Source organism: Triticum aestivum, chromosome 2D (assembly GCF_018294505.1).
Source record: "Triticum aestivum cultivar Chinese Spring chromosome 2D, IWGSC CS RefSeq v2.1, whole genome shotgun sequence".
In the NCBI taxonomy this organism is placed as follows: domain Eukaryota; kingdom Viridiplantae; phylum Streptophyta; class Magnoliopsida; order Poales; family Poaceae; genus Triticum; species Triticum aestivum.
Genome location: NC_057799.1, coordinates 395,397,933 through 395,412,581, shown reverse-complemented (window position 1 = coordinate 395,412,581; position 14,649 = coordinate 395,397,933). Strand labels below are relative to the sequence as shown.

The 14,649-nt window shown below is 44.3% G+C and overlaps 1 long non-coding RNA gene across 1 annotated transcript; it reads right to left on the bottom strand.

The window, feature by feature from the left end:
- LOC123053378 (uncharacterized) lies at positions 1-4,053 on the bottom strand. Its single transcript, XR_006425549.1, has 8 exons — positions 3,280-4,053; positions 3,150-3,182; positions 2,874-2,962; positions 2,590-2,642; positions 2,331-2,393; positions 1,765-1,972; positions 380-1,328; positions 1-121 (listed from the first exon to the last, which is right to left on the bottom strand). It is a non-coding gene; the product is annotated as an uncharacterized lncRNA (long non-coding RNA).
- Positions 4,054-14,649: the final 10,596 nt, after the last annotated feature.

Here is a 14,649-nt window from a genome sequence, read left to right as displayed (position 1 = left end):
GCCTCGGCCTTGTGTCGTTGTCCAACAGCACATCGTCCATGGCCGCAGGCCACGCAACATCGTCCAGGGTTGAATCCGCAACATGAGAGATGACATCCGATTTGTTATTAGTGCAGTTTACCTGTCATAAATTCAGAGAAACATCAATTAGATCACAGGGCTGTGTTGTAAATGAACAGGAACCGGTGCACTAAACATCTGTAAAATTAGGCCTGCTCATGAGAGCTCAGCAATAATACATAAAATCTTCCCAGTACCAATATGTAACAACGACATCAATATTAATCAAAAAAATATTCATAGCTAAGTGTTCCAAACTGAAAATTGAGACAACCCAATAATGCACAAGGAACCAGAGGAGGAGACATGGAGCATCTACCAGTGGTGGCCAACAAATCTAACCAGGTCTCTTCGCGCACCTCTCCAGGGTCTCCGGCAGCGACAAGCTCGAACTGCCCCCACTTTCGTCTTCGTCACCCCCGCCTGCTCTGGAGTCTCACAGTCCAGCTCGTAGTTGGTGACGAGATCGAAGTGCGTCTTGTCGAGCTCGAGCACGAGCACGAGCCCCTCGCCCTAGTCAAGCTCATACACGTCACGGGTGTTCTGGGACCCGCCAAGCATACGAATGGCGGGGCGTACCCACTGACGCCATACTCGTCGGAGATGAGTCGGGCGATGGGGGAATCGACCCCACCAAGACGGGCAGGGTCGTTGAAGCAAGCGAGGGCGAGGGAATCAATTTCCTACTTTGTGTTGTTCTCCCTCCAGACTCCACTTGCTAACACCACCAATGGAGTAGTGCTTTCATTGTCTTTGACTCGTCGTGGTATGTAGTCACGGAAGATTCTTTTATTGTTTTCTCATAAGTAATGTCTGCTCTTTTGCTCATGGCAGCAGTCTTGATTATTTTGCACCCGCAGCATTTCATCAGACGTAAATATAAGGGTATGCCCGAACATTGCTTGTCAGATTATCCATTCCTTTCCTCTCATCCAAGATGCATCAAGAAAGTGAGCCAAAACTGGGAACTAAAGGTGCATATAGTGAATTAGTAATGCACATAGATAGACATATAAAATGTGGCAAACTAACCAGGAGGAACTCTTTGCCTCTTAGAAATGAAATAACAACTTGGTTCAGGTAGAAAATGAAATACTCCCTCTGTCCCAAAATAAGTGTCACGGATTTAGTACAATTTTAGTGCAAAGGTGTACTAAGTTAACGTCACTTATTTTTGAACAAAGGTAGTAGTAAGTTACCTGAGATAATGTACCTATGATTAAATGATTAAATGACCTGACAAAAGGGCTCCCTCTGTATTAATCATTCTGCAGAAAAAACAAAATTATGAGTTCCTTGGTCTGAAGCACCTAACTGCAGTTTTGTAGTAAATGTCTGAAAAGTAAAATCATGCTAAAATACATGATATATGTCAGCAAATACAAACTTTTTTTCATGCATATGTTTAGTAGAACTAAATCAACATATATAAATGGCAGGCATTACATCCATCAGAGTCCAAGGCTCTTTTTGGTGTCTTCAAATGCTGCACCCACTACTACCGGTTGGCTGGAACAATTGCTGATTTTTAATGACTCCCTCCATCTTAATCTTTCAGTATAACTACAATTTATTAAGAGCTCCTAGCTGTGAAGAACCTAACTGCAGTTTTTTAATAAATGTCTGAAAAGTAAAATCATACTAAAATGGATGATATATGTTGCAAATATGAAGTATAAAAAGAAAGTTAATAATATACCATACATTAATATGAGTAAACTCAGCAGATCTGAACATGCAGGCTTTAGCATCAGGGATTATAGCTTTGGCAGTGAGTTTCTCGTTCCAGCACACAGACATTGCCTTGTATCTCTTTGTACAGACCTCAACATGAGAATCTTGTGAACTTATTTCCATTACCTTGGGATGGTGAAATCTTTATGATACAAAGCTGATGCATGTATTAGTTAACCTGCAGAGAATTCCATATTTTGATCTATATAAGTAAGAAAGTGTACAAATGAGGAATAGCTTTATTTAGGGCTTCTCATATAGGCCATTGAGTAAATTGCATGAAAAAGAGTCTTATGTATTAAAATAGAAATACACAATTCATAAAATATTCAAGAACAAACAAAATATAGGAAACAAATAGAAACATGTAGTTGGTAAAGGAATCACACAAATAAATTATGATATATGATAGAAATTGCCAATGGCCTTAGTTACTGCTATCCAATATTCTGATTTCTGCAGTTAACTACTAACCCATGACCTGTAATCCAATATTACTACTCCGGATTAGTAGTAAACTGATGTTCAGTATCAACCTCCTGATCCATAGCAACCATCTATAGGTCGCATCCTCCTCATTCCCATCTTGTTCATCGTCCCTGTTACAAAGAAACATCATCTCGATGTAAAATCATAGTGCTTGAAACTAATTCGTATCTCTAGCAGTACATTACATCCGATGTACTAACTGAAAAAAATATAATCAATTTCTAGCAGTACATTACATCAATGTTAGGAAAAATGTGTAGTTGGCTATGTCGCATGTCCGTTGCTGGAAAAGGGCCAGAAGAATACCTTGGTCCAGAGAAATGGGGTTCAGTGCACACAACCCTCGTAAAATAACCTGGCTGAAAGGATATTAGAGTATCAGGTACCCACAGCGACACACATCCTAATTAAAACGTTGGATAACCTGATAAAAGTGTTTCTCCGTGTACCAGAAGCACGGGTGCATGAGATGGACTAACTATGAGATGCAAAACTCTGTGTATTTGTAGGCATCTTTTGATTTTCTCAAGCATCAAGAAGAAGATGGGGAATACGCGAAATACACTTCAAGTTTTATGTGTGGAAAATACCTGAGAGCACAACCAAAGCACGCCCCTCAATTTTTTCGCTCAGATATTACTCTGCTCAACTCCTTCACCGGGTCCAGTGAAACATCAACCTAAAACAGCAATTACAACCAGTAAACCAAATGCTTGATACTTTTATTATTCAGAAAACACACAAAAGTTAGGTGGAGGGTTAAGACTACATCTCATGTTTGAGTTGTACCGAAGGACAAGGGTGGAAACAGTTTGACAGAGCACATAGTTAGAACCAAGAGGGTGGAAGAAATTAGTAGTTAGTACCTTGGGGAGATTAGGCATTGGTCCATTGACGAACTGCAAAACACAGTATCACATATTGGGCAAGTCTGAAACCACATTAGCATGGCAAATCAGAGCGGAAAACACGATTTTGGATGAGGATGGTTTGTACCTGCACATGTGCAAAGGGACCCGTGAGATCAGGCTGCGCGCGGTCCAGCAGCGTGTCCTCCTAGTCCTCGGCCGCCTCCGTCTCCTCCTCCTTTTCCTTCTCCTCATCCACAGGCTCGGCGGCGGCGACGGGGTCGACCACCGCTGCTCGGGCTCCATCAGCGCGGCTCAAGCGGCGAGGTAGCGAGGCATGGCGGGATAGGGTTAGGGTTGCGTGCGGGAGCGGCGCTTGGGGGCGGAGTCGCGGCAAAGGGTCGTGAGGCAGGAGGTGGCGGCGGCACCCGTGGCAGGAGGTGCTGCTCCACCGACGTGGAGGCTCTACGGCGGCTCCCCCGGCCGGATCTGGCACTCTCTCCGTCAGATCGGATTGGGGAGGGAAGCTCCGCAGGGATCGGCGGCAGATCGATGGGAGGGCGGCGACGAAGGGACGAAAGTAGCGCAGGGACGAATGCAAGTTGTGCGTTCGAGAGGATGTGCCTGTCCAGAAGGGGATCGCCGTCGGATCCTGGGCGTGATCGCCGGCGTCTCCTAAACGGGATCGCGGCGCCGTCTCGTGAAGCGATCCTGAAGCAGATCGTACGATGGACGGGCGGCGGCTGTGATGTGCGAGGGCGACGGCGAAGGATAGGATCGGCCGCGGCACAGGGATGGATGTCCGGCGGGGGCGAAGGGGTGGATCGGGTGTGCGAAGGGCTGGTTGGCGGCGGAGAACGATCTGCTGTGGGCACGAGGCATCGATCGTAGGGTTTTTTGGGCACGAGGCATCGATCGTAGGGTTTTTTGGGCACAGTTTTTTTCATGGAAGGGTTGCGAGTTAACGGGGGTGGGAGGATGACGAACAAAAAACAGCGAAATTAAACCGTGGAGACTATTCACCAAGTCGTCCATTAGAGTAGAGATACTCTATGTGCTTCACTTATATCTTTTGAGCTAGATAATTTTGCTCTAGTGCTTCACTTATATCTTTTTAGAGCACGGTGGTGGTTTTATTTTATAGAAATTATTGATCTCTCATATTTCATTTATATTATATTGAGATTCTTTTAGAACAGCATGGTAATTTGCTTTGGCTATAAGACTAGTCCTAATATGATGGGCATCCAAGATAGGTATAATAAAGACTTTCATATAAAGTGCGTTGAATACTATGAGAAGTTTGATTCTTTATATTTGTTTTGAGATATGAAGATGGTGATATTATAGTCATTCTAGTAGAGTGGTTGTGAATTTGAGAGATACTTGTGTTAAAGTTTGCGACTCCAGTAGCATGCACGTATGGTGAACCGTTATGTGATGAAGTCGGAGCATGATTTATTTTTTGATTGTCTTCCTTATGAGTGGCGGTCGGGGACGAGCGATGGTCTTTTCCTACCAATCTATCCCCCTAGGAGCATGCCCGTAGTACTTTGTTTCGACGACTAATAGATTCTTGCAATAAGTATGTGAGTTCTTTATGACTAATGTTGAGTCCATGGATTATACGCACTCTCACCCTTCCACCATTGATAGCCTCTCTAGTACCGCGCAACTTTCACCGGTACCATAAACCCACCATTTACCTTCCTCAAAACAGCCACCATACCTACCTATTTTGGCATTTCCATAGCCATTCCGAGATATATTGCCATGCAACTTTCCACCGTTCCGTTTATTATGACACGCTCCATCATTGTCATATTGCCTTGCATGATCATGTAGTTGACATTCTATTTGTGGCAAAGCCACCATCCATAATTCTTTCATACATGTTACTCTTGATTCATTGCACATCCCGATACACTGCCGGAAGCATTCACATAGAGTCCTATTTTGTTCTAAGTATCGAGTTGTAATTCTTGAGTTGTAAGTAAATAAAAGTGTGATGATCATCATTATTAGAGCATTGTCCCAGTGAGGAAAGGATGATGGAGACTATGATTCCCCACAAGTCGGTATGAGACTTCGGACGAAAAAAAAGATGTCATAAAAAAGGCCCAAAAAATAATAATAAATAAAAAATGAGAGAAAAAGAGAGAAGGGGCAATGTTACTATCCTTTTACCACACTTGTTGTAACGCCCACGATGCGGCTATATCTCCCACGTGTCAAGGCACGACTTAGAGGCATAACCGCGTTGTGGTTTTGTCGCAAGAAGGGTCATCTTCACACAATCCCATGTAATGAACAAGAATGGGATAAAGAGTTGGCTTACAATCGCCACTTCACACAATACATAAATAAATCATACATCAATCAGAGTACACACATAGGTCCGACTACGGAACCAAAATAAAAGAAGACAACCCAACTGCTAGATCCCCGATCGTCCCAACTGGGCTCCACTACTGATCAATAGGAAAAGAAACATAGTAACGACCAAGGTTCTCGTCGAACTCCCACTTGAGTTCGGTAGCATCGCCTGCACTTGTATCCTCGGCACCTGCAACTGTTTTGGTAGAATCTGTGAGTCACGAGGACTCAGCAATCTCACACCCACGAGATCAAGACTATTTAAGCTTATAGGAAAGGATGGGGTAATGAGGTGGAGCTGCAGCAAGCACTAAGCATATATGGTGGCTAACATACGCAAATAAGAGCGAGAAGAGGAGCAACGGAACGGTCGTCAACTAGTAATGATCAAGAAGTGATCCTGAACTCCTACTTACGTCAAACATAACCCAAAAACCGTGTTCACTTCCCGGACTCCGCCGAAAAGAGACCATCACGGCTACACACGCGGTTGATGCGTTTTAATTAAGTCAAGTGTCAAGTTCTCTACAACCGGATATTAACAAATTCCTATCTGCCACATAACCCGGAAAGAAACAAACAACATAGTAAACAACCATCACATACACATGGCATGATGCGCAAACAAGTATGATGCATGTCCGTTTTAATGAGCATGGCATGGCAAAGTGCAACAAACAACACTACAAATTAAGTGGAGCTCAATATGCAACGAGTTGCATATTGAAGAAACACCACATTTAATTATTTAGTTAACTCTCGGTTATGTACCCAACGATATTAAATGTTTTTAAACATGGCAAGAGGTGAAGCATATGGAAACTAACTATTTAGGCAAGTTTAAATGAGGCCGGAAATAACGAATAACAATTCCGAAAAATCCCCATATGCATATTTAGCAATTTAATGGAAACAACAAATATAAACATTTTAAATGTTGTTATCATGATGCAGATGACATTTACAAGTTTTATGCAATTTATGAAAATGTTGACATAAGCATGTTATGAAGCATTTGTCACCGTGGTGGAAGAAAGGGGTGCCACGACAATGAATCCAAAAATGATGCCACGACAACATATCGGTTCCGATAGCTCACGGAGATACCGGTGCAAAAGAAGTGGGTGTGAGCGTGCCATGCAAGATGGTGGGGTGATCCCAGTTACCGGGTGTCCCACAAGACGGTGGCAAGGAAACGAGTGACAGCGTGCGACGAACAAGTCGGGCACGGTGCAAACGCAAGCAACTCATACAACACATGCATTCGTTCACGGGCGGTCGTTCTCGGTGGTTATACCTTTGAAGCGTGTATTTCGGGGCGGTTCAAAATCGTCGAGGGAAGTAGAGGTACACACGAAGGTAGTCGAACTTGACGATTCCGTTACACGGGTCTTCGGCGACGGTAGTGGAAGTAGTGGCACACGTTCGTTTTCGGAGAGGTACTTGACTGGTCCGAGGTCTCCAGGCCTAGTGGTACTTGGCGAATTCGGAGATGGTGGAAGACGAACTTGGCAGTCCTCGTTGACCTGGTACTTGGCGTATCCAGTCTCCGGGATCGTCGCGGTTCGGGCGTGTAGGCGAACGGCGATGAAGCCGTTGGTCTTGCGTCGACAACAACCGACAGTGAAGGCGCACGAAACAGCAGCAGGAGGCTGCAGAGGTGGCGACCATCTGGCTGTCACGGTCGCACGCAGCGCACCACAGGGAGAAGACAAAGGCCTCGGGCATGAAGGCTTGAGCGTTGTAGGAGGAAGGGGCCGACGGGGTCTGGGCTGCATCTTGGCGATCCAGTGACAGCAGGGGATGGAGCTCGATGGAGGCGGAGCAGCGGTTGGTGGCGTGTGCGGGCGCCGTGTGGAGGTGCAGGAAGGCGGGTTCGCGGCATCCATGGCCACAGCGAGGGGGTCGGGCGCGAGGCTCCTTTGGCGGCCATGGCTGCACGAGCTCGCGGACGGAGCTGCAGGTGCGAGCAGCCGAAGGAGGGTGTTGGCGCGGGAGGAGAAACAGGGCGCGACACATGGTGGTGCGGCGGGGTAGGAGAGGCCGGCGTGGTCACACGCGCAAGGCAACAACCTGCTTGGCAGCGGAGGACGCGGGTTTGCGGGAGCTTGAGGGACGGGGCAAAGGAGGTCGGCGGCGAGGATGACCGGGAGCTGGGCGGGCGAGGCGCGCGGCGCGAGGGCCCTGCTCCTCTGCGTGTGGCGGCGCAGGAGGACGAAGGGGAGAGGGTGGAGACCGAGAGAAGAGCGAGAGAGATGGGGATCAGGGCTGCGGCGGCGGGCAGAGGGAAAGAGCAAGACGAGCGAGAGGAGGGGCTCGGCCTAGGGTTTAGGTTAAGTGGGGCGGCTGGGCCTCGTGGCCTTCTGGGTTCCTTTCTCCCTCTCTGTCTTAAACTTTCTTTAACAGAAAAGAATTAGAGAGAAGAAAAGAAAGAGAGGGTTAGGGAAAGAAGTTGGACATGGGGATTATTTTCCCGGACTCACGAAAATTTGCTTGTTCCGAGAAAATAGAAAAGGTCATGATTGAAAGATTTAAATTCAAGCTCATTTGATTTAAATACAAGTGATTTGAATAGGAAGTGAGGGTTGGGAAGGTCCAAAAATGTTCGGATTTTTGTGGAGCTCCGGAATATGATGAAAGAATATATGGCAAGATTGGAGACCAAGAATTAAGATAACAAAGGCATTGGGATAATTTGCAAGTGTGTTGTGGTGATTTCCAAATTAAAGAAATATTTAATATAGCTCCCTAATATTGGGAGGATATGTTATAAAGAGAAGTCACCATGTGCATTTCCCTCGATTTAAATGGATCGAAGATCCATGCAATTTACTTAGTTGAGTTTTAAAAATTAAATGGCATGATGGCATGATGACATGATGCAATGCAAAATAAATAGAGCAAGCAAAAGAAACACACGGCGATCACGAAATATATGGAAGGCGTCTGGAGCGTCGGTCTCGGGGCGTCACAACACTCCACCACTACAAGAGGATCTCGTCCCGAGATCTAGGATGGCACCGGAGAAAAGCGGAAGAGGAAGAGGTAAAACAAAGTTGCTTCTTGACAAATGAGTGAAACCATTGAACCTTTAGAGGTCGCAAAGCTTGAAGAAATGACACGATGGAGGTAAACAAAATTTAAAACACTCCGTTCAGCAAGTGGAACAAGGAACATTACAAGAACCTTGTAGGTTGAATGACAAACAAAATGGTTACGATGGACAAGAAGTACATGCAAGCACTCCGGTTGAAACGAGATGTATGAGGAACGATAAAGATCAATTACGACAACACTCCGGTTAAAACAAGATAGAGAAGGAATAGGAGTGATATAATTTGGACAGCACTCCGACTGTAAATGGAAGGAATTGAACATGATCTTCACAATTCGAGATGATAAGCGAAGAGAGCAACATCACCATGCCTCCGGAAGAAATAAGTAAAAGAGGATAGATCATTGGAATAACGAATGGAGAAGAAAATGACAACTTCAGCCACAAATGAGCTTGGAAAGCACCCTTCCAAGAAGGTTAGAACGGAGTTGTTGGAAAAACAACAACGGTAAGAATAAGCTTGTTGTGGCTTATGGAAACAACTCAAAACTTAGAGGTGAAATTCTGCCACTAACGAAAACAATTAAAATAATAGATAACACCAACGAGATGAAAACTTCTTTCACCAAGAGGATAGGAGAAAACTTGGATCATTGATAAGCACCATAATAGCAACATTCCTTAGGGAAGGCTTTAGGCGAAATATAACCCAATACAACTCCAACAAAAAGATTGATTGGTTGAAAAGATCTCTTGAACGAAGACAAAATGATGGATTTAAATATGTCACTCTTGAAAACTTTGTGAAACATGAAACCCGAAGGAAAATTATCGAGAATGACATAACACCACCTCAAAAGATAAGGTAGGAAGAATTGCACTACGGAATGCAAGATGAAGAATGCTTGAACTCCTCAAAACAAAACATGTGTTGAACACCATGTTTATTTTTAGAGTATATCATGGCGGATCATAACTTCGAGAGAATTCTTGAAGAACAATTGAAGAATGAAAGGAATCCTTGACGACCCACCATGTAGAGCCTCCACAAAGAACTCTGGTAATAAAAGGATGATAAAAAGAAAGAGAAGTTGACGACACAAGGTGAAGCCTTGCAATGGTTTAGATGGAGCTTCGCGACGAGATAAAGCGGAAAACTTGGAACTCCGAAAAAGAAAAGATGAAGCGTCTCGAACCGAGAAATGTGACATGATGAACAACTCCGGAAAGAAGAAACTAGATCACTTGGATGAAACCATAATAAGAATTGCGTTATGCATATCCTTCACCAATTTAGGTTGATGACAAGCAACGGATTTTGCATACTACTTATTCTCGTAGAAAGGATTAAGAGAGATATAGCGCAAACTTGAGAAAAGTCTTCAACGAACCACCGGTAGGATTGAAACAACGAATAAATTGATATGATAACGAAGGAAGAGAAATCTTGAACGAACCACCGCGAGAATTGAAAACAATTGAAGAAAAGAGGACGAAACACCATAAGAATTAAAGAACGCGTGAAAATACTCGAGGGAAATTAGATACATGAGAACGAATAGATCACGAGCTGACTAGAGGATACTTGAACGATGCACCGGGAGAATATGGAGATGAACGAAGAGGCATCAATTTAGAATAATTGTAGAACGAGGCTGAAAACTTAGAACGAAGAAATCTTCTGAAATGATGGCCTTTGGATGATCAAGAAGCGAAAACAACTCATGAAATGCTCCGGATGGGTATGAAAAGAATTCTCACAAACGAAAAACAATTATGAGAGGATGGCATAAGCTAGAACTATGAATCTTCAAGAGAGTGGATAAGATACAAGAGAAATTCTTCTTCGGTCTTCAAATGTTGAGAATGATGACGAGAACCACCACCATGAATTGTTGGCACTCCGGAATGAAGAATAGAAGGTTGAACCAACGATGAAAGAATTTGAAAGATCTTGGTGAAAGACATTTGACTGATGATAATTCATTCTTAACTTTGCAATGAATTTAAGAATAACTCCGGAAAGAATTAGAAGAGTCAGGTAAGATCCTGGAAAAAGACCTGTGGGTTAGGGCCCACTCAAAAGATACACCGTTGAACGATTAAAAGAAAGATTGCGCCGGTTGAATTAAATGGCTTGAATAAGGTAAGACCTCGAAATAGCTTGAAAGGATTACGAATAGAAACTTGAATCTTCTGGGATATCTTTAGCACTCCAGAACAATTGAATAGCGAGAAGTGGATGATTAAGAGGTGCACCGGTACGACAAAACCATTTGAAACGAGGAAAAGATATGATCGACAAAGCTTGAATTTAGTTCACTGGAGAAGAAAAAGAACGAATAATGATAAAGTTAAGGCTCCGTTAGTATCTTCATGGGAAATCACCGGATAAGAACATTGAAAGAAAAGAATGAAGGGACTTCACATGAATAAAATGGATACTTGATTAAGAAATCTGAGTCCTTGAAGAAAAAGGGTGGGAGGGCGGGAAAAACAAAGACAACTTGGGACGGATGAAGCAAACACCGTTGCAAAGAACTGAGAATTGATCTCGCGAATGTTGAAATGACCGGATCCACTTGAAGAGAAGCACGCCGGTTGGAAAAGAGTCGACATGATAACCTCAGAGATCAAGAAGGATTAGCACTCCCATAGAAATATGATAACACCATTTAGGAAAGGTATGGAATCAACACTTGACATTGAAGCAACTCGAATACCACAACTTAAAACAAAACAAAGGATTGGCTCGCAGAATAAGCCGGAACAAACATATGATAGAGATTTCGTCCGAAGTTTTCATGGTGGGGCCCACACGGGCTCGATCGTACAACACCATCATGTACAAGGCAGTGCACATGACATATGAAGCGTCCCCGAGTCGGCATGGCCAAGGACTCTTTAAGACACTACGAGGCCACTGTAAAACCAACCGTGGAAAGGCGGACCACTAGACGTCGAACCCCAATCTCATATCATGCATCTGTCGGAAAGATATCCTAGGAGCTACTTGAATTCCCACTTATAAACTCCCGAAACTTTCTGGTTATGCAATCAGGTGTTGGGGATACAGGGGACACAATATATCTCACCCAAACTAACAATACCTAGATCCAGTTGTATCCATCCTTCAACACATAACCAAGAAACCTTCGGAAATCATTTACCTCAACCTTCGAAAAGCATCCGTTATACGAGTTATGGCAATACTCCCGAACTCCCGCCCCAGTACTGGGTGGCGTCGAGGTAATCTCACCAACAACTGCATAAAAGAGATTTTCGATGTCGGCGAAACTCAGGTATTCCAGAACTGCAACGATAAAATTGTGACGACAACACCTCGGAGCTCAACTCCCCGGGACACTGCCACAACCCCTAAATGTCAGGAGGCACCAAGAACAATGTTCTCGTCACGAAACCATCGGAACGATTCCAAGATACCCGCGTGATCCTAAAAAAAATTTCGTGAAATTTGAGGAGAGAAAAGTCAAAACTTCTACGTCAGGAGACCTCACCAGAGCGACGAAGGGACTGAGGAGTAAAAAGAATCCTACTCTCCGATATATATAATCCTAAGACTCAAAACATTTTTGTTCTAGACTCAACAACGTCAATGATTCGATCAAGCAGGAGGCTCCTAAGTCGGGGATGGCTCTGATTACCAACTTGTAACGCCCACGATGCGGCTATATCTCCCACGTGTCGAGGCACGACTTAGAGGCATAACCGCATTGTGGTTTTGTCGCAAGAAGGGTCATCTTCACACAATCCCATGTAATGAACAAGAATGGGATAAAGAGTTGGCTTACAATCGCCACTTCACACAATACATAAATAAATTATACATCAATCAGAGTACACACATAGGTCCGACTACGGAACCAAAATAAAAGAAGACAACCCAACTGCTAGATCCCCGATCGTCCCAACTGGGCTCCACTACTGATCAACAGGAAAAGAAACATAGTAACGACCAAGGTTCTCGTCGAACTCCCACTTGAGTTCGGTAGCATCGCCTGCACTGGTATCCTTGGCACCTGCAACTATTTTGGTAGAACCTGTGAGTCACGAGGACTCAAAAATCTCACACCCGCGAGATCAAGACTATTTAAGCTTATAGGAAAGGATGGGGTAATAAGGTGGAGCTGCAGCAAGCACTAAGCATATATGGTGGCTAACATACGCAAATAAGAGCGAGAAGAGGAGCAACGGAACGGTCGTCAACTAGTAATGATCAAGAAGTTATCCTGAACTCCTACTTACGTCAAACATAACCCAAAAACCGTGTTCACTTCCCGGACTCCGACGAAAAGAGACCATCACGGCTACACACGCGGTTGATGCGTTTTAATTAAGTCAAGTGTCAAGTTCTCTACAACCGGATATTAACAAATTCCCATCTGCCACATAACCGCGGGCACGGCTCTCGAAAGTTTATACCCTGCAGGGGTGTCCCAACTTAGCCCATTATAAGCTCTCACGGTCAACGAAGGATATTCCTTCTCCCGGGAAGACCCGATCAGTCTCGGAATCCCGGTTACAAGACATTTCGACAATGGTAAAACAAAACCAGCAAAGCCGCCCGAATGTGCCGACAAATCCCGATAGGAGCTGCACATATCTCGTTCTCGGGGCACACCGGATGAGCAGTCCGTACAACTAAAACCAGCCCTCAAGTTTCCCCGAGGTGGCGCTGCAAAGGGCTCTAGTTTGGACCAACACTCGGAGGAGCACTGGCCCGGGGGGGGGGGTAAATAAAGATGACCCTCGGGCTCCGGAAACCAAAGGGAAAAAGTCTAGCTGAGGCAAATGTAAAACCAAGGTTGGGCCTTGCTGGAAGAGTTTTATTCAAAGCGAACTGTCAAGGGGGTCCCATAAATCACCCAACCGCGTAAGGGATGCAAAATCAAGGAACATAACACTGGTATGACGGAAACTAGGGTGGCAAGAGTGGAACAAAACACCAGGCATAAGGTCGAGCCTTCCACCCTTTACCAAGTATATAGATGCATTAATTAAGATAAGAGATGTTGTGATATCCCAACATAATTATGTTCCAACATGGAGCAATCTTCAGCTTCACCTGCAACTAACAACGCTATAAGAGGGGCTGAGCAAAAGCGGTAACATAGCCAAACAACGGTTTGCTAGGAAAGGTGGGTTAGAGGCTTGACATGGCAATATGGGAGGCATGATATGGCAAGTGGTAGGTAGCGCGACATAGCAATAGAGCGAACAACTAGCAAGCAAAGATAGAAGTGATTTTGAGGGTATGGTCATCTTGCCTGAAATCCCGCAAGGAAGAGGAACGAGTCCATGAAGAAGACAAACGGATGTAGTCGAACGGATCCTCACAACTCTGGAACGAAACCGAAGCTAACGAGAGAAGCAACCCGGAAAGAAACAAACAACATAGTAAACAACCATCACATACACATGGCATGATGCGCAAACAAGTATGATACATGTCCGTTTTAATGAGCATGGCATGGCAAAGTGCAACAAACAACAATACAAATTAAGTGGAGCTCAATATGCAACGAGTTGCATATTGAAGAAACACCACATTTAATTATTTAGTTAACTCTCGGTTATGTACCCAACGATATTAAATGTTTTTAAACATGGCAAGAGGTGAAGCATATGGAAACTAACTATTTAGGCAAGTTTAAATGAGGCCGGAAATAACGAATAACAATTCCGAAAAATCCCCATATGCATATTTAGCAATTTAATGGAAACAACAAATATAAACATTTTAAATGTTGTTATCATGATGCAGATGACATTTACAAGTTTTATGCAATTTATGAAAATGTTGACATAAGCATGTTATGAAGCATTTGTCACCGTGGTGGAAGAAAGGGGTGCCACGACAATGAATCCAAAAATGATGCCACGACAACATATCGGTTACGATAGCTCACGGAGATACCGGTGCAAAAGAAGTGGCCGTGAGCGTGCCATGCAAGATGGTGGGGTGATCCCGGTTACCGGGTGTCCCACAAGACGGTGGCAAGGAAACGAGTGACAGCGTGCGACGAACAAGTCGGGCACGGTGCAAACGCAAGCAACTCATACAAC